This window comes from Wyeomyia smithii, chromosome 2 (genome assembly GCF_029784165.1).
Source record: "Wyeomyia smithii strain HCP4-BCI-WySm-NY-G18 chromosome 2, ASM2978416v1, whole genome shotgun sequence".
NCBI lineage: Eukaryota > Metazoa > Arthropoda > Insecta > Diptera > Culicidae > Wyeomyia > Wyeomyia smithii.
This window is the reverse complement of record NC_073695.1, coordinates 237,110,898-237,130,394: the sequence shown is the minus strand read 5'-3', so window position 1 is coordinate 237,130,394 and position 19,497 is coordinate 237,110,898. Positions and strand designations below refer to the sequence as shown.

At 38.6% G+C, this 19,497-nt stretch overlaps 1 protein-coding gene across 1 annotated transcript in view; it reads left to right on the top strand.

The window, feature by feature from the left end:
• Nucleotides 1-2,130: 2,130 nt before the first annotated feature.
• LOC129725348 (peroxidase) overlaps nt 2,131-19,497 on the top strand; it is a 54,582-nt gene continuing 37,215 nt past the window's right edge. The window contains exon 1 of the mRNA XM_055681042.1: nt 2,131-2,380. The gene's annotated coding sequence lies outside the window, so the exon portion shown is untranslated. The remainder of the gene's footprint in view (nt 2,381-19,497) is intronic.

The window sequence follows — 19,497 nt, the reverse complement described above, 5'->3', positions numbered from 1 at the left end:
TCATATAGTTTTTTCAGCAATATACTATTTTTATGATTTATAGTTGCTTTTTAAATTTATTAGATTTAAACTATTTCTACCGCTTTTTTTGCTAAGTTCTTCATTCTTGGAATAATGTGCTCTGAATTCAAAGATATTGAAAGATTCATTCTAGCATGCAGAGATGTTGATTAGACAAAATTTGGAGCAACTATTCCCCTTAAATAATATGTATATGTTTAGACGAATTTCTTTTGTAACTTAAAAGCATTTTCAGCCCTTTTTGGATAAATTTTGATCATAATTTATTTCGACATTTTCTGTCCAATAAAAGCGTTTCAAGCCAGTATTCCCATTGTTAGCTTTCTCTAGTTCTCAGAGACGTTTTTCATCTATTTCGAGCTGGATTCGGAATTTATTCTCTTTTTTTCTTTCAAACCTTCCGAAGTGTTTCAAGCTATATATAGTTTTTTCTCAATTTGGTATTTTTCATGATTTATAGTTGCTCCTTTAAGTTATTAGGTTAAACGTGGCTTTTTTACCACTCCTGTTTTTGAAACCACTTTCAGCTAGATTTAGTCTATTTCTGGTTTGGTTTATTTTTTCCTTAAGCAATATTTTTTTAAATACTTCAGCCTGAATTCTGAGCGTTTTATTTGTTTTGTTATTTTGAGCGCTCTTGATTATTTTCAGTTAAACTTGGAATAATGCACTCAGAAGATGGAACTAAAGTGGTTCCAGCTGGATTCCGAAATATTCTGATTTCTGAAGTAAAGGTTGAAATGCGTGTAAGAAAATTTTGGAAATGAAAATCGACTTCATGCTCAATACAAGGGGTTTGGGCATTTCCCAACTGCCGGAAGGCCGCTCGCAAGGGCGTAGAAAGAGGAGGGGAGGAAGTTCTAATATGACGATTTGTCTCTCCACATGGAATGTGGATGGCCCTTAATATTTTTCAAATATTTCTGCGGCAGCCACGGCAACAATGCGAATTAGGTTTGCTCGATCGGAATGCAGTTGGTGCGTAGAAGAACCGGTGGGCACTGTGGCCTTTACACCGAAAATCGTGCTGATCAATGCAAAAAAACTTGCATCACACCTTCACGATGCTATCGCAATATTGGGAGCGAGCTAAGCAAGCTCCATTCATAGCTACTGAATAAGATTAATCAAAACTAGAAAGCTGAACTAGCTACTGAATAAGATTAATCAAAGCAAGAAAACCATGTGCACGCTAAAAATAACAAAACAAATGATATAACAACAATCAAATTGACTTATAAATATTCGCTGCTGCTCCCTAGCAAACAGGAAAAAGGCCATAAACCAAACCTGTCTATGCAAAAGTGCAACTTTTTGTCACTCACCCAGTGCGATTTATGTGACCCCACACTGCAAGTCACATATGTGTACACCATCGGAATACAAAAGCGACAAAAAGTGAATCAATTTAATTATGCGACTACCAGACCCAAGAGCTGCTACTTTGTCTTATTTCTGCTGGATGACATGACCGGAGGCGATCCGTGTTTTGAAAGGCGACTCTTGCAACCCCTTACGGAGCCATTCATTATCTGAGTCTGCGAGTCTGCGAGAGACATCGACTGGCCCTTTAAAAAACGGTTGCGGTCATACATGTTTAGCGAAAGCTTGCTGATTTATTTTTACTCTTGCTCGATTGGCTTCAGTACATCCCCTAATTGGGAAGTGATGCCAGCCACGTTGGTTGGGTCTTTTTTAAATGATAACAGCGCACTACCCTGCAAAAAGCTCTGCAATTTGCGTTGTTAATGAGAGTCACCAACGCAGCTCGCAGCACCTCGTGGTGGATTATAGCAAGAGAGCGAGCCGCGCATGGCATTTTATGGCACGCTCGTCGGTTGGTCGACAGGCCGGCACGCGGACCGCGCGACGAGAGCAGCCGCGATCGGTTTCTCCGGACCTACGGTGGAAAAAATGCATTATGCATCGATTGTTTATGTTTTGTCTGCATTTTCGTAGAGGGTAGCGATTCCGCTCGATCGGTGGCTCGCTGCGAGAGTATACGAGGCTCTCACCCTCCCGGAGAAAAAAAAGCTCTACAACCCCGGCCGAAGTTGGTGCCTAAACTATAAATGCTTCACGTATAAAACAGATTGAACTAAGTGCAGACATTCACAGTTCATTGTGGGCAACTGTGCCGGGTGTCAGAGTTGAGGAATTTTCCGAATTTGTGATCCAGTTTCCACCACACTGTTTTTTCGCTTATATTTTCGGTTTTAGTACAGTGGCGGTGCAGTGTAGAGTTTGCCGTGAACGAGTAACCCAGTGAAGCGTTGAGGTTCAAGTGGATACCTCGAAAATCTTGCTGTGGATTAGTAACGCAGTTACGCCAGAAAGTCCGGCCAGTTTTTGGACCAAGGTGAGCCAAAGTTTTGTGGATTTTGCGTCCAAGTAAGAATTCGGCTGGGCGAACGAAATGGACTGTTGTTAGCTAGAAGCTCTGTTTTACTGTGTGTTTGAAAAATGAACAACATTTTTTTAGTGAAAATTTGAAACGATCGGAATGTTCTTTGGAACTTTTGTAGAAAACAATCATCATTCGTCAACACATCTTGAAGATAAATTTTGTGAAACTGTAATTAATGACAAAACATAAACTGAAAACAAGAAAAACAAATTAGAGAAGCTGAATTGTTTTTGTGAAACAGAAAAAAAAATCTAAAATCATGCTGTTACAGTTTGACAAGCTGTTTGTGATAAAAAGTAAAAGTGTTAAGATCGATCGTCCATTCCAAGTTTATGCTATTCGATTCAAATGTACCATAAACTTGTTGATCCAAAGTGTGTGCACAAATGATGGTTGACAACAAAAGTTTCCTATCAACAGCAAGCCCTATCACTTCACGTAAATGAAATTGAATTGTTACAATGTGCAACGTTTCTAAAAAGAAGCATAGTACTTTAGGGTATTATTCAAAGGATTTTTCATATCCGAATGTAATCTCGAAACGCTTCATCGATGTTTCTAGTCCAGTTTTAGTCTTATTCAGAATGTTTTTGTATATGTTATGCAAAATTATTTTTGTGAAAATATTTGTTGAACGTTTTTTTTTTTGCAATTTTACGATCTTTCAAACTGTGCAACTAATTCTTGAGCTCTCCTTGAAAAAAAAAATACCTTTTTGAAATCTCTATTTTCAAAATGAGTTAAAATGTAGAAATCACGTAAATCCGATTTCTAAGCAATTTCCTAGACATATAACACTGGCCGACAAAATCGGAAAAAATCTGCCCTAAAACTCAAAATAGTTGCTCTAAAAAGATTATAGCTTTTCAACCATTCATGTGAATTTTGGTGCCCCTAGTGTATAAAGAAGTGCGTCAAAGTAAGGCACAGTAATTACTCACCAGGTTTGTCGTTTCTACGTTGGCTCATGGGAAAACTCATTTAAGTCTCTGAAAAAATTATCTTCACTAGGGGCACCAAAATTCACAGCAATGGTTAAAAACTTTAATTTTTCATTTTTTCCAGTTTGAGTTCTAGGGTTAAACCATTGTAATCGACGTCAATTTTGGAAAGTAAAAAAACTTTGTTAATTTGTACAACGAACAAAACAAAAATTTGTTTTGTAGTCAACATTCTACAGATTTAAAGTTTCTGGGAGAATTCTGAGATAAAATTTTAAGATGATTATTGTGAACTCAGGATGTGCAACGAGTAAAGTTTTGGGTGGTTTTTGACTTTGGTTCAAAAATTTGTCACTTTGACCAAAAAAACATGAAAATATAAAATCAACCAACATTGTTTTTTTTATTCAAAACTCGTTGGACACAACAATTACATACAACTGAGCCTTCAAGTAATCAGAGTAGATGCCGTTTCTCGATTGTGAAGACGACAAATAAAACCACGCTGAAAGAAAAATCCCAACAATACCATCGTACTATTAAAATTTTAAGTGTGGAAATTCGTTGCAGAGCTCTCCCTCATTTTGATATGAAGCGTTTAATCATTTTTTCAAGGACTAGTCTATCCAGTTTTTCAATCATGACCAAGAAGCAAATTCTCAGATACATCATATCGAATTACGCTTCGATGCTAAAAGCTTTCTTTGTAGATGCAACTTGTTTTAAGACATTTCAAAAAAAAAAACAAAATTAGAAATTGTGAAGAATGCTAAAAATTATGCCATATTTATTTTCTTAAAACTAGAAGTAAACGTTGTTTTATTTCTTTTTTGATACTTTTGCGTTTTGTCAATTAATTAACCTGATTATGAAATTGGCTTGAAATTTAAAAAACTCAAATGTCCTAAAAAAACATTACACTGGTCAACACAGATGTGGCCCTAATTCCTGTGAATTTTGGTGCCCCCAGCCACTAACATTTTTTCAGAGACCTAAACGAGATAACGTTGAAGAGACGCACTCTCATGTGAGTTGACGCGTTTCGGTAATGAGTAGGGTCACCAAAATTCACGAGAATGGTTAAAAATCTGTAATCTTCCTAGGGCAGCTATTTCGAGCTTGAAAGCAACATTTTTTTCGTTTGAGTCGACTAGTGTTATTAAATACAAAGAGTCAAGTTTTTCTTTCACTTCCCCCATGAGCGACAAATACTATATAACGAAGTTTTTCTTTCGGGGCTTTTTTTCAGAAACACATTTATTTTTCTACTACGTTTTCGCCAAATTGATTGGATTTATAGTTATCATATCATTATTTCTAATAATATATTAATTTATTTAGCCCATTTGAAGAATTACTTCAACAAGAAAAATAAAGCAACCAATGAAGAGTAGATAGTAGATCTATTTCGTTATTTGGTATAGAAACGATTAATTGTTACCTTAAGCTTTAAATGGATCAGAACATGATAAACAAGATAATTTGTTTTTTTTTTTTCGATATATCATTTCTTCTTAAGCTTTCAAGCAACAGGCTAAAACCGGTATGAAAGAATGGAGCGTAAAAACCAACAAATAATTTGAGGGAAATAACTACGAATTTTTCCCAAAATGTCCCATTTAGTCACCCATTGCAGCAGATTGATTTCGTTGGGGAAAAACGCATCGCCTGCGTTGTCCATTCCCGGGGAAGCACAACCGTCGTTAAACAATCGTGTGAAAACTGGTTTCTGAAGGACCAGCCGTAAACGAAATGTTTACCAGAAAATTATTAACCTGTTTGTTTGATTTAAACCGGTAAACCACCGCGGTACGAATCGGTTTCAAAGAAAGAAATATCATAATTATCTAATTGACAAAAGCTAACTGTGCAGAATTTCGCTGAATGAGTTGAAACTGATCGCCTCCCAAATTGGCGATGATCACCGCTGACACACAAAACATTTCTGCACCATTGCAACCCAACATTGTAAACATTGCCACATGTTTAATTTTCACAATTAGTGAAATACTTGCCAAAATAGTTAATTATCGACGAGGGGAGCCAAACAAGAGACGAGAAATGTAGCGTGTCGAATATGCATTTTTTTACCTTTCGTTTACTCGTTATATTTTGCACATACCTTGGTGGATGATATAACACCGCCGCACCGGACAGCTGCTGGACCATTTTCAGAATTTCCACTTCGAAGCTTTTCGGTGCCCATCTTTCCACCTGAATTCCGCTGATTCATAGTGGATTTTTGGCTATTGTTTTTTCGCTGGACGCGCTTTGCTAGATCAGTCACGGACACCCTTCGGTAGTTTACACCATGAGTCAGTGATTCGGTGCTGTCAATACCTATCTTGTAAGTGAGGAAATTGATTGCGCGCTTTTCCTCTGGCTGCAAGTGGGTTATCTGATCGACAATTCACTATACGGTTTATTATTTCGGAGGTTGGGAAATTGTGTGCGGCTTTCATTACCTAATTGGTGATTCGATCGTCGAAAAATTGTTAATTCATGGACAGTTTATAATTGAAAAAACTAGTATATCTGGTTCAACCTAATTGTCCATTTTTGTGTCACTTAATTGAAGTGGTAAAAGCCTTTTAGTGCATTACGAGATCGCTGTCTGGATGCGAGGCCTTGGAATTGAAAAACTGTCTGGAATCCTTTCAGCGCTGCGATAAATTTTCAACCAGAACAACCCATCTGAACCAAGGTCGAGTCAGTTGGGGTATGCTGTAAACTTCTTCGGTGCTTGTTGAGCAGACCATTAACGAATACTCGACACCTTCACCGCCAAGGACGCACAACTCTGTTGCACAAACAGTACGCGATCGGCCCAGGCTCGAATGCATTTTCCGTGCAGTTCGTGCATGTTCAGCTGAATATCTGAAGACGTTGACATTGAACGAGGCAGTAAAATTTAAAAGACCTATAGAGGCTTGCTGTTTGTGAAAGTGAAACTGCATTTTCCGGTCAGGGACTTTTTATCGAGTCAACGAGGTTTGTTTCAATTGTAATTCCGGAGCGGTTACCACAGTAAAAACGAATCTGGATAATAACTCTCCCTACAGCTGTTTTAGATTTTCAGTGACCAACTTTGGACAATCATTACGTCAATCACTGCAGCAGCCAACAAAAAACCTAAATCTATTAGTAACCCACAGCGGCTCACGATCTCCGACATCGCCGTAAAAGTCTTCGACACGCAGCCCCGAACCGCACCAAGTGCACCGGATCGTGTGACCCAGTTTCGTAACATTCGAACAAGTGCAAATTTTCTGACCATTCAGTTCCATCAGATTAATATGCGTGAAAGTGTCCACAACCGGGGTTGATCTAGACCCACCGTTTGACAAATGACAGTGGAACCAATCTCCACCGAAGCAACATTTCATCACGTACGTCGCTCCTCTGTAGTTTTCTATTCCTAGCCAGGGGGAGAAAACCCAACCTTGCTGGTGGCACAACTCGTGCGGCACGCCATCCACTTGCCACAGAAGGGTGCCCTTCCGAACCCATTATCGGTTATATAAGGGGGATATTCACTCTAGATCAGATTGACATGTCGGAGCCTCTCGATTGGATTCCCGGGTAAAACACGACCATTGCAACCACTGTTGTCCACGCCTTGACCAGGCGTTTTTCACACGGCGAACATTTCCAATGCGGCAATTGCACAAATTAACGTCTTATGATTTATTGACTCTTGCAAGTCAGCAGCGTACCTTCCCCCAAGAGCACTTGCCTCACGTCTCATATCTGGCAGGGCGATCATTTCTTCAATTGACAGCCATGCACCTGCGGCAGCACGTTCACGCGGGGTAATTTGGCTCTGATTACATTCGTAATGTTGATTTCTTGAAATATTTCATCGTGTGTGCTCTGATATCCGCTTGCCGTGGTGCTCAGATGGGTCATACCAATAGCGGGAAAAACTTGTTCTAAAGCCAGTCGGTTACGAGTCGCGCTTATGCAAATCCAGGAAAGTATTCTTGGAATCTATGATTCGTAATCCAAGCGGACATGGAGTACTGTTTGAAATTGTTGTAATTGCGAATGGCGTGAGACAAGCTCATTTGAATATTTAGAGGGTCAATAAGAGCATTCCTGCACATGAATGAAATTCAACTGATCCTTAAATAGAGGAATGAGCAAGTGCTTCCGTGTGTTGAGATGGTGAACTAGTTTTAACTGGGTTTGAAGCAATCACGTTCAATTTATGTACAATATTTTTTGCGAAGTTCCGTTGAAAATTTTCGCATTTTGAAAACAAACAAAGAAAATGCGCTTTTATGAAAATTACGAGACTAATGTAAACAAACGAACGCAGCCAACTTACAGTAATTTACGGTTAAGTGGCAACATCTTTCCAGTATGACTCTACTGCCGGGTGCGGCTTATAGTACAAAATAATATTTTATGTTCGTTGCGAGGTTGTTAATAAACCTATCGTACGTCTTCGGACATTATCGTTATTGCCGAATACGATAGCTACTGGACGATCTCGAATCTATAACATTTGTTTAAGAACAATCACTACCATACCAATTTTTCCATCATTGGATCATTCAGATGCATTTGAAATGTAAATATTACAATGCCACATACCTTGCTATTCACATTAGTGCTTCGAAAAGCGTCAAAACACTTAAAATTAAAACTAAAACATTTCTTCTCCTGATGAGAAAAGAAATCTAAACAAACAAGGAAAAGTTTCTTTCTGTTGCTCATAGCAAATTCCTTTATTCCACTGTGTGCGGGCAAAACTGCCGAGGAATAATAAAACGTCATCGCCATTTGAGACGCAAGTGAGAAAGAGATGCCAGATAATTGTTTACGAACTTAGCACGTGTGGTGGTGGGTTGAAGCTAACAAATTTCACAGTGCGCTTCGGGCAGCACGGCAGGTCAAAACTGGGTCAAAATCGAGCGAATAAAGAAGGGTTTTGACAGCAGTTAGTGCACTTCCAGGTCAAAACGAGGTGCGCTGGTAGAATAAAGAAATTTGCTATTAGTGATGCTTCGTCTCCAACCATTCAAAAAGAAAAAATCTGCATCACCCTACCTGTGCCTACTTTTCAAGTCATAACACCATTCGCAACCACAGCCACAGCAGACAAAACTGACATGAGACGTTAAGGCCCAAATACACACACGGCGCAGTGACATCTTCTCCATACCAAAAAGAAGGCGTGATCGCTATCCTGCCTTCCATTTTGTATGAAGAAGGCATCATTACGCCGTGTGTGTATTTGGGCCTTTAGTGAGCTGATAACGTCTGATGATCATCATCATCGTCAATAACGCCAGCAGACATTATCGGTATCGGCGATGACAATTGTCGACGATAATCTATCGTGTTATACAACCCTGGTGCGTTACATGTGTAATTTCGGTAATTTTCCATTGCAGTTTTTTAGTTTAACTTCAGTTTTTAGTGTGTGCAAAAAGTTATAAACAAACATGGCATAATATGAAATAATTAAGAAAACGAATTTTTCAATTCAAAATCAATAATTTTTATTCATATACTAAACAAAGATAATAAAGCGCATCCGCAGTAATCTTACCCAAGATAATATGACTAGTTTTACGAGAGACTGAAACGCAAATTTCACAAGTTATTAGTGGCAATAAACTAATTGTTCAAATAGTAATAGCATATTCACATACTTGAGAGCATATTTGACATGCAGCGGTAATTTGACACCAAACTACTCAAAGCGACGGCAAACATTTAGCCTTCAATTACGGTAATTTGGAGTCAGTCGTGATTCATTAATTTTCAATCGGATCATTAGAGTCCGTGTTACTTCGTAAAAACTGCAAGCTACAATAGCTAGCTGGAAAAAATAAAGTGTTACAAAGCTATGATTAAGTGAAGTTAAATTTGAGTTGAACGAATTCATTTTAAATGAATTAGAATGTTTACTTTTTCATTAAATTCACATTATAAGTTTGTCTTTTATACAAATCTATCTTAAAATTAGTTGAAATTCTCGATTTTTTACAACAGCAGCCTCAAAATTATTCACAAAGAGAAGGTAATTTGTTGGCCACTGATCAGTCAAAAGCAATACCATTAACTAAGCGAGCGATTGGGAAACACACGGAAATCTGGTCACTCTTTGACTCTAAGAGACCCACGTATTTTCCAGGCCATCTTTAGTCCGGAGCAGCGAAGGAAAAAAAACACCTCTAGCGATTAATGAATACATATAAAACAAGCCTAGGGTGCGTTGACATCGTCGTCAGTATGCGAAAAACAAAGTATCGGTGCTGGTGCACTCTTTTTGCTTTCCTCTTTACGATATATTTCTATTCATTAGTGTACACCACAATACGTGGTTCTCAATGTGCACAACTCGGTATATGAAGTTATTCGTCTCTGTTACAGAGAGTGATCAGAACTTGTTATATCCTTATTCTTTTGACTCATGAATATGATTTTTTGTCAGGAAAATAAAGAAAATGACAGTGTTTGCTCTCCTACTCTCGCTTAAACTCAACCGCTGCCGAAGTAGTTCCTTCCCCCACACATTCCTCTCACCGCACCACACCTCTGCTGCTGTTCAGGCGACATGATTTTCTCCTGTTGCTATCCTTTATTCCCGTAACTACCGGCCTATGGAGAGACAAACGCAACGATCGAATCGCTTCTCAGAGCTAATGTAGTCTAGTCATGTGTTTGTTTTCTCCCAGAAACCTATGCACCCTATCATCATTTCATTATAGGTTGAGAGGATTCGAGTTTAGTCCCGGCCTGTACACATCGTGAAGTGCACATATGATGAATAAACGACGATTGCATCATATTCGTTTCGGTTCCGGACTCCGGAGTAACCAAGCCCGGTGGCCAATTATCGCCACTTGTCGCCACTTTTCAACAGGCTGACTCAACGCCCCAAATCAAGCCCCTACCTGCCACTACAAGTGCAACAGCGAGCCGCGAAACACACTTCCTATCGGCCTTGGCAGCAATAAAAAAAAATACATCGCAAAATAGCGAAACCCATCTTCCCCGTAAACCCCCGCGTCGCATAAACCTCGCAGAACGAAATGTTTCACTTTCAAACTGATCGACACTCAGTCGGTGCGGTGTGTAGGAATCCACCGTCGGTAATGGCTCTCGCGTGCAAGTTTTACGCTGATGAGACGTCTGAGAAGCGCACCACTACGCTCCTCAAACCGGTTAAGCGGTAACAGTTCATCATCATCATTCGCTTTAGCGCCGCCGGTGTCGCACCTCATCTTGGATGAGTCTATTCACATCGGCAGACGATCCGATCGTGTCGCTAGAGATCACGGTGTAATGTCACAAAAGTCTACTTTTAAGACTTCTTGGAGGCAGCCTTCGGGCGCGGAGGAAGAACCCACCATACACTTGATTGATATATTATGATGCATTTTTGAATGTCAAGCTCGTGAGCTAAACATTGTCAATGTTATTGGTTGAATTTAGAGGTTGGGTGGTAAAAACAGCACTTTACTTCAAATGAAAAATAAGACGAAAAAGCTAACAATTCAACACCTTTCTGATAGCAATCAAAGCATCAAAATAAACACCACACCGCGTTCATTGAAATCGGATAGTGTTTTCCCACCCATTGACCGCAAGAGAGTTATTCCTGCAAATCACCCACTTAGTTGACTTGTTGAAATAATCGGCGAACTCACTTTGGTAAGGAAGGAAAAAAAAACTCTTCGAGTTTTAATGATCTGTCATCTCATCAACCGCCGGTCGGCCTCCGCTGATGGAATCGCGTGGAAAAGCGCTAAATTGAAGACAATCTAAAGAATTTATCGTAATCTCCGGAGGGAATGAAAACTGTCATTGGATTTAATGAAAAGCGCGGCGATATGCTAGGCTAGGGTTGTTGTGGCACAGGTTGTAGTTAGGTACGAGTTAGTGGTTCGCAGAGGGTGATTTACTTCATCATCGTGTGGCGAGTGGGAAAACAGCGGTCAGGTAGAGAAATAAAACGGTACTTCGTGGTTAATAATTAATAACGACACACTATTATTATTGGCCAGTTTCTGGGTTTACCAAATGAAATGCATATATATATATATATATTTGCCCGGCAGAAAACGGCGGTTGAGAATGGAAAGGAAAGCGCACATTCGCGCTGTTGATGTACTTTTATGATTTGAATAGATGGATGTGGGTTGTTTGAGTTGCCGAGTTAACTTATTTAATGAGCATTTTTTTCTGCAAAAACATTCACCAATTTGCAAAAATAAATATAATTTATTTTTTCTTACTTGAGATAAAAAAAAATGGAAATAATCATATCATAAAAAGTGATTACGTATTAATAGTTATTTAGATGTATATCAATTAATAATTTGTTCGGAAAATTACAATTATGTAATTCAAGCTACAGCAAAACAGCAATTTGCCTCCCACACTCAGTCACCCCCCGAGGTTGTCCCTATGTACACACACAAACACTAACGCTCCGGTAGTAAACATGAATTACAGTGCATACAAACTTCAGACTGGTTCGCTATTTGCACTTCACCTCTTCAACGTTAAGCCACCTTTTTTTTTACACTGGTTAGTCCATATGGGAAGGAAGGTTTTATTCCCACGCGCATGCGAGCGCGCAACTTTTCGACCCTTTTCGTCATCAACGACACTGCTCGGATGACGTGCATCATAACATTAGTCGGTGTATGAATAAATAGAGCGGCCGCAAGTAAGCCTCAGCAAGGTAGATTGAAACATCGACCCGAGTTTACTACAATTGGTGCGTGCCACAGAAGTGGTATCAAGCAGCCACACAAAACGACGTCTTGCGATGGTATTGTAAGGTAAAATGATCATCAACATGCTTCAATCAATAAGGGATTGAAGCTACGAAAAAAAACATTTAGTAACTTTTTTTGGAAAAAATGCTTCCTTAAAAAAATATTGAACATTGGCACGTTGTTGAGCAAAAAAAAAATCTCTGCAGTTTTCCCTGAAGATGTTATTGATCACTGACGAAACGTCGAACGTCGTCCTACTTCTTGAGACTGCTCAGCCGAAAATATACCTTGTATTTAAAAAATAGTAACATACAACAACGTTGATTATATGTTTTGACGTAGAATTACGTCTTATTGCAACATATATTACATATAGGGTGGGAAAGTGATCGATTGTCCAGAACTAACTTTTTTTGGTTCCTTTTGGGGCCCCAAACAACCCTAAACTTACCTGAAGTCGATTGGTTTTGTCTCCGCTTGGCGCATTGCATTTCAAATTTGTATGAAAATTTATATAGGAAAATCCACTTTTTTACATTTACCTTTCTAGAGAGCTTAATAGAGATCTAATAATGCACTACATTATGTGAAAGTATAGTATTTTAGATGCTTAACAACTTTGCAGAAGGCACTGAAGAGCTAGGATGTTCCTAAGAAGAGCTATAGTTGTTCAAAGTTAAGTATGTCGATTTAAAAGCAGAAACACTTGTTTTCTGCCAACATTACCAATGTACCAGCGCCAGTAGGATTCCCATAAAAAATAACCTGTCGTAACGAGCTTATACACTCAGCTGGATTAAACGAACAATATTCCTGTCGTAGGTAGAATCTATAACGTTTTTCACAGGTTTCTTCTGATGGAAATCAGAGTCTATGTTTATAATATAGAGTCGCGCAAAGATGAAACCAAAGGAACCAAATCAGTGTCAAACGAACCAATCGAGCAATGTAAATCAACAAAGTGATAATGTAAGGAGTGGATGAAAAGTGTTGTAATTAAGCGTGATAAAGGATATGTGTTTTTCCGAAGTTTTAACTACACATTTTAATCCAACATTAAACCTGCACACTTGGTTCAGTTAAATTTAACAAAGCATCATAAGCAAAGCAAACTGTGTATCTTGTGAAGAATATCAAAAAATGATAATCGCTTATGCATGGTGAAAAACAGAACTGTATAGTTCTTGGCAACAAACAGCGCAAAAATTGTGTTGCCGAAACGATAGATATTCTCTTTGCGCGACTCTATATACACACAGACTCTGATGGAAATCAGACTAACGCCTGTACACTGGCAGTGTTGGCAGAAAAAATGATTTGTAACATAAATTTCGACATACTCAACTTTGAACATCTCCAGTATTTTTTTGGGACACCCAAGCTCTTTGAAGTCTTCGGCCAAGTTGTTAGGCATCAAAAAACCTACCATTTGGAGTCATGAAACCTTAGTCACCTAATGCTTGCTTTCCCTATCACGGTCGACAAAAATTTCACCTAGTTGGGCGAGAATGTACTATTTTTGCTATATAAGATCCTGTTTCTGCTCAAACCAAGAAGTTAACTAGTGAATGGCCACAAGCATGGTCCAACTAAGTAGTAGCGGGTAGCAGCAGTAGAGACATCGGCAGCGGATAACAGCAGCAGTGGATAACATCAGTGACGGTTGTAGCGGGTATCACGAAAACTATTGGTAGCAGCATCAGCGGTAGGTGCAGCGGCATTTTTTCCTCTAGTAAAAAACTGTCTTAGAGGCTACTTCCTTTTATAAAAAGCTTTGTGGAGTAGCAACAGCATTAGCGGTAAGCCTCCGTTTTTTGGCATCACACAAGCTGGCAATCAAAATCTGCCGGCCGTCAAATTTTCAGACTAGCTTATTCTCACTGTAGGGAATTAAGCCTTGTTGACACGCCGATTTCGATTGATCTGGTTGGTCGCTTAATGCCCACTTTCCCTAACACGGTCGACAGAATATTCTACCTAGTCAACCGGCAATGCTTTCTTGGGCTGCATAAAAGCCTGCTTCTGCTCAATCCAACCATTTCACCAATAGATTGTAGAAAGAACAATTTCAACTTAGTAACAGCGGGTAGCAATATCGGTAGCGGTAACGGTATATCCGATTACTGTTGCAAGAGGGTGAATTACTAGGAACTGGATCGACCAGCAATAGGGTGGTTTAGGGGTATGTTAATTATTTTTTCTTTTGATAAGAAATGGCAAAGAAATTCATATTCTATTGACTTTTTTTCAATTTTACCAGCAGAACTATTGAAAAAAATCGATTTTGAATTTTAATAACTGTAAGGGATTTTAAGATAAACCCTGCCATCAAGAAATCATGACACGGGGATGCCAGGTCGATTTTCAAGTGTCTTCACACTCCATAAAAAATATCTCCACACATAAGAAATCTGTAAACACGGTCCCCATTGAATATGCAAAAATTCCAGTGAACACATTCAATCGGGTGTGGTTACCCGAATAAAGTAAGATAACAGCTCTCAGGACATCTGAATAACAAATCATGGCATTTTTGGATTCATTTTGTTTTTCTCTGTTATCTAAATATTGGCTTACTTGATAACAAGGCATAACATCATGTTATCGTTTTGTTGTTCAACTTTACTCGGGTAACGAACCAGTTATTAGGCTTCCACTTATTCACACGAGCTCTAATGTCTTCGAAATTAAGACAAGTCTTAGCATTTGGCATCCCTGTCATAGCATGCGAACCAGGGTTATATTTCCACAGAAATGTCATTTTGTGCTCTACCAGGGTAATATTTTCCTGCAGCAGAAATGTCACTTTGTTCACTTCTTGCCAGTTAGTGAAAATTTAAAAAAATATTATTTTTCAATTAAAAAATCATAGAAAAACCGTAGAGATTCAAGAAGAAATGTGTAGTGCTTACTGAAAGGTCGATCATCGATTAGTATAAGAAAAAGCAGGCATTTTTTTCAAATTAAAACTCCCCATTAGCAGAGGTGCAATAGGCGACGATTTTAAATATCTTGCTACCTTCCATAACAGACGAATCAACAGAATAAACAGCGCCTCCTACAGCACTTTATTTTGGATCTCTCTTCTGTGTGGGAAGCACCGTCGATATGTGGGCATGTCCCCAGTTTTACGAAAACTAAAACTAATCGTCCTTTCAAGACAACCACATATTTTCAATTGAAAAAGTAAAAATAATTTCTCTACATCTGACGTATTCTTAAACCTATTGCAAGAAATACATTGACATAAGACGGGCTGTCGTAATTCTTCGTTCACTTTGCGGTCGTGTCTTACAAACAACCTTTGCAACTGTTTTACTATATTATGGCATTTTATTTTGGTCTGTTTTACTTCATAAAACTCCTGATACTTACTTACTTTATAACACCAAAAGCCGTGGTAATAGCATTTGTCTCTTCGAACCTGGCAGGTCTCTTCCAATGCTCGTACAGTTTCACTTATCTTTCTTTTCTACCTAGTTAAAGCTTTAATCACAAAAAAATATTTGTTAACAGAGATACGAATGAATAACTGGTTGTCACTAGGTAACATTTTGTTTTTTACTTCATTCTACTGAAGAACAACATATTTTCCTTCCGGCCTACTTATTCACCCATTAACTCCTCGAAATCGCTTGAATGACAGTTCGCCGATGTATACAAGTGCTTTTTATTCTCCACAACGTTTGCTCAGAAAAATTCACTCTTTTAGCTGATATATAAATATCAAAAATTCGTATATAGACAAACAACACCATTATTCAACAAAAATTTATTACAATGTCAGTTGACTAAATTTTTTTCTACTGCGGCTTCATTGAACATTTCAAGCAGCAGTGTAAACTGGTCCGTACTTTGTCTGGAAGAGTAAACTATTCTTCATATTTTAAGCGAATTGGGTTGTTTAGCTATTCATGGATTTCTGATTTTTATATATCACCTAAAAGAGTGTAATTTTCTGAGTAAAACGTGATTTCAAAAAGAAAGAAGAAGAGAATTTCAAAAAGATTCACAGATTGAAACACTTATATCCCACTTGAAAATCGTTTTTTTCTGGAGAACGTTTCCTTAGTAAATTCTCTAACGATACAACGAAATGACAGCTGAAACCGATACACGATTTATTTTTATTTTTAATATTTTTATTTCATGGCCTACTGGCGCATAGTTTAATTTAACAGAAGGCCAACAGTTCAACGGATATGTACATGTAACTATCCTATGAATTTCCATTTTTATAATGCATTAAACTGAAGAAAAACATCAAGGTGTACGGATTTCGATACTGTACGGGTTTCGATCCAGCACGGTAGTCACTGGACATACCAAGAAAATTGAAAAAAAAAACGATAAAAACAAAAGGTTTCTGTTGTCACCATCGAAGCTGGTTTCCGAACAACACAAAGCTTGGTAAGGTTTCCACGAGTTATGAGCGGAGTTTATTAATCCAAACTTTATTACTTTATTAACCATAAAATGTGTCATTCGTTTGGCTGCTACCGTTCCCTTATCGATTCTCAGAGTTTAGGTGAAATGACAAACATTGCGAACCATGGGTTGTTCATCTTACCCTTGCTCACCCTACCTTTGGATGCTGCGTAGGGTGGGCTGGGGAGCTGCAGATGCAATTAAAGCTCACCGCGTGCATCGGTAGCTGTTGCAAGCAGATCAGCGCGGCCGGTCGTACCGTTTAACATTTTTCTCAAGAGCATGTACCGCTGGGGAAGTGTTGTGTACAGAATCAAACACAGCAGCTGGGGTCACATACAAGGTTCTACTGGAATGCTGATTTTTTTCCTCCATTAAACACCGCGTTTTTTCTCTCTGCATCTCACCGATTATCAATGAACGTGATAATAAGGTGCGGTTGCAGTATTTTTGTGTGCGTGGTTTTACTGATAGCGTGCTGGCAGCTTAAACACAGTTGTTGGGCAAGAACACGTGAGAATTATGCTGCGTTGCGGTTTTGGCCGGGAATTGTCTCTATGACGGCGCGAGCAAATTGCTCGAATGATTCGCTTCGTTCATTGTAAACAGAATGTGCATTCGGAATGATGGAAAACGGAAACTTCAAACACAAGACGTCTCAAGGAAATACGCAATGGCGCACGCGAACGGCAGCGATGGAGCATACTTTTTGGCCAGTAACCAATTGGTGTAGGATACTCTCAACAATTTCAGATGGATCAATAGTTTTCTTGCACCCCAATCGCCTTTTAAAATTTGAGAGCATGCTTTTGAAAAAATGCCGAAATAGCGCTAGACGACGGCGTGACGATGGCCTCCTAACTAAAGAGGGGTTAAATTTCAGCCTAAAACCTCAATGACCACATCAAGCGTTGAAGGTTCATCTACTAAGTTGTGTAATGTGTCTGATGAAAAGCGCTCTCAATGGCCACATATGAATGTTTTTATTGCAAGAGGAAACCGATTGTTTATTCCAATTAGAGGTGATGGCTTTATTAAGTTGAATCGTACGATTACCATCGAGCCGAAGGTGTTTATTGAATTTACGAAAGTTGTTGGTTTTCTGCTAATGTTTTCATTCCGCCGGCGAGGGTTTTGAAATTCGATCCCAATTTAATCAGAGATAATTATTTCTGCTAATTAAGAGCATTGAATGATTCAATTATGATTTTATCTCGTTACCGCAATTGAATCAATTTAACACTGACGACAAAGCTTAGATTGAAACCGACTAGAGATTATATCGTTCGATAAAACATGATCTACTCACTAACAGTAGTTAGCTGTGCAAATGATCAAGCATATATGCTGTAATACACTGTAACATTAAAACTGTTATATCATCACACGTGGCAAAACTCTTCGCAGTCCATCATACCAATCCGCAATCATACCATTAACCCCATTAATAAGCCATTAATCTCGGCGACACATTGTAAAGTGCATTGTCACACAGAGCGGGTCCTAAATCGTGCACTGGCAGTAGTACCTACTGACAGAAAACACACACGCGGACGCTATATTTGTCGCTACTTTTACAACTCATTTCACACTTGGTTCAAATCTAACGAGCGCCAGTCCATGTGAACATTAAGCATTCGCGTACCTCCCACCGATTTTGACACCTTCACCTCTTACCAATTAGAGGACTGTGACAGCGACTTGCCTAAGCCGTAGCGCAGTTTCCTCCCGCCCCTGGACCCTAAGCGAATCGATCACAATCGCGTATCATCTGTCAATCAATCATGTTTTCAACAGGTGCCTATTCATGGGGTGGTCTCGTGTACACTATCATAACGGTGAACGTAGCGCAATCTGCCGGCTGTTGATTGTATACACTACTAGTCAATGAAGAGTGAAAAGTCAGTTTATATTGTTTGCTAGATATGTATCCTTTAATAAGTGCAGACATTTGCTCCGATCAACCAAGGGTTTTATTCGATATCTGCAGCAGGAAAAATGTTCCATGTAATTTCTTTTATCTAGGAGGGTGTTTACAACTTGGCGTCGTGGCAGCCGAGAGAATGGTTTTTATCGTGATTAAACCATTTTGTCAGTACTAAAATAAGATAGCTTGCTATATTATTATTTAGATTCCTTTTAGACATTTTTCGAGGAACATGTGATTTATTACACTATTTCAACATCTCTCATGACCGAATAATTAAAGCTGTCAGTAAACCGGTACCTTCTAGCTGACTCTTTCTAAGGTTTACGAAAAACGTTAATTGGAAGCTCTTAGAAAATAATCTTCTTTCCCTACAAGCGGTAATAACGCTATACTACTTTCAGTAGAAGGTCCAATTTGGTAATGATAATCATTTCAAAATGAAATAAAAACCCCCTCACCCTTTCGAAATCATTATAAAGCAATCTTATCGTTACACGATTTAAACCAGATAGCTTTTTAGTTTACATGGTACTCCCACAGACAATAATGAGAACTGTGATTCCTAAGATAAATGGCCTTTCTATAATAAAGGCTCTGTCTATTGGGGTAAAAACGTAACCACAATAAGGTCGGATTTAAACTTCAAAAATGCAATTGAAATTGATTATGTAAAAAGCAACTGCAAAAAAAAATGTTATAAGAGTTATTTATGTTTTATAAATCCAAACAGATTTACCACAACTTTTGCCATCGTCTCGTCTGCATAATCAACTTTAAATCTGATTAGGAAGAAAAAGAAAACTAGACTAATTCGGAATATGCTAATTACTATTGGACGCAAAATTTGGACCCACTTCAGCTATTTTGTGATTTTTTTTTCGCTAAAAGCTACAACTTGAACAATCAATATTTTTACTGCAAATTTCTATGCAAAAAAAACTGCTTGATAACAAATTTAGCATGTGCGCATCTCACCGCTCGTACAAAATAAATCGAAACACGGCTTTTGATGTCAAACGACTTAAA